Source organism: Myotis davidii, unplaced genomic scaffold (assembly GCF_000327345.1).
Source record: "Myotis davidii unplaced genomic scaffold, ASM32734v1 scaffold770, whole genome shotgun sequence".
Taxonomy (NCBI): domain Eukaryota; kingdom Metazoa; phylum Chordata; class Mammalia; order Chiroptera; family Vespertilionidae; genus Myotis; species Myotis davidii.
In genome coordinates, this window is record NW_006282187.1 from 93,345 (window position 1) to 93,872 (window position 528).

The following is a 528-nucleotide window of genomic DNA, read 5'->3' on the forward strand; positions in this document are numbered from 1 at the left end:
GGGCCGAGGCCAGCGCCAGGGTCAACCGTGGGCCCGGGATCGGGGCATCGGGACCGGGGGTTGGGGGACGGCGTGGGGTCTGAAGAGGGGGTGAGGCAGGGGGAGAGGGAAGGGCCTGCAGAGGGGACAAGACTAGAGAAGGTGGAGCCGGAGGAGGGGGCGTGGCCATTGGAGGGGGAGGGTCTTGCAGAGAAGGCAAGGCCAGAGTTTGGGTTTGCACAGAGGCCATAGCCAGGAAAGGATTGGACGGAACAGGAGTAGCCTGCAAAGGTGGTGAGGCCAGAGAAAGTGAGACCTGTAGAGGGGACAGGGTCTGAGAAGAGGGAGAGACCTGTAGAGACAGTGTGTCCAGAGAAGATGGACTCTGTGGAGGGGGCGTGTCCAGGGGAGGGGCTTGCAAAGCTGGTGAGGCCAGAAAATATGGGGCCTGTAGAAGAGGCAGGACCAAAGAGGGAGCGGCCTGAAGAGGGGGCGTGACCAGAGGTGGGGTCTGCATTGGGGGCGTGGCCAGTGAAGAAGGAGGGTCCT